Source organism: Ahaetulla prasina, chromosome 2 (assembly GCF_028640845.1).
Source record: "Ahaetulla prasina isolate Xishuangbanna chromosome 2, ASM2864084v1, whole genome shotgun sequence".
Taxonomy (NCBI): domain Eukaryota; kingdom Metazoa; phylum Chordata; class Lepidosauria; order Squamata; family Colubridae; genus Ahaetulla; species Ahaetulla prasina.
This window is the reverse complement of record NC_080540.1, coordinates 13607533-13607939: the sequence shown is the minus strand read 5'-3', so window position 1 is coordinate 13607939 and position 407 is coordinate 13607533.

Sequence of the window (407 nt, the reverse complement as noted above, 5' to 3'; positions counted from 1 at the left end):
ACATGACACCCCTCCCAGGACACTGCATCATAAATATGAGCCAGTTGCCAAGCATCTGAGTTTTGATCACGTGACCATGGGGAGGCGCAACAGTCATGTGAAAAATAAGTCACTTTTTTCAACGCCATTGTTATTTTGAACTGTCACTAAATGAACTCTTATAAGTCAAGGACTATCTAGTTTTCAGGGGGGTTTTTTGTTTTTTTTTAAAAGACCTGTTTTCTGAATTCTGGGTTAATCTGTAGTTCTGAAAGCCACAGAATTCCAGAAAATACAGCTAACCCAACAGATGGTGAAGGTTCTGGTGTTAAATCTCATCGTGTTTTGGTTCTGGCCTGATCTTCATTAAACAGGGCCACCCTCTCCTTGAAAAACCCAAAGGAACCACAGAAACATCAGAGGAGGCT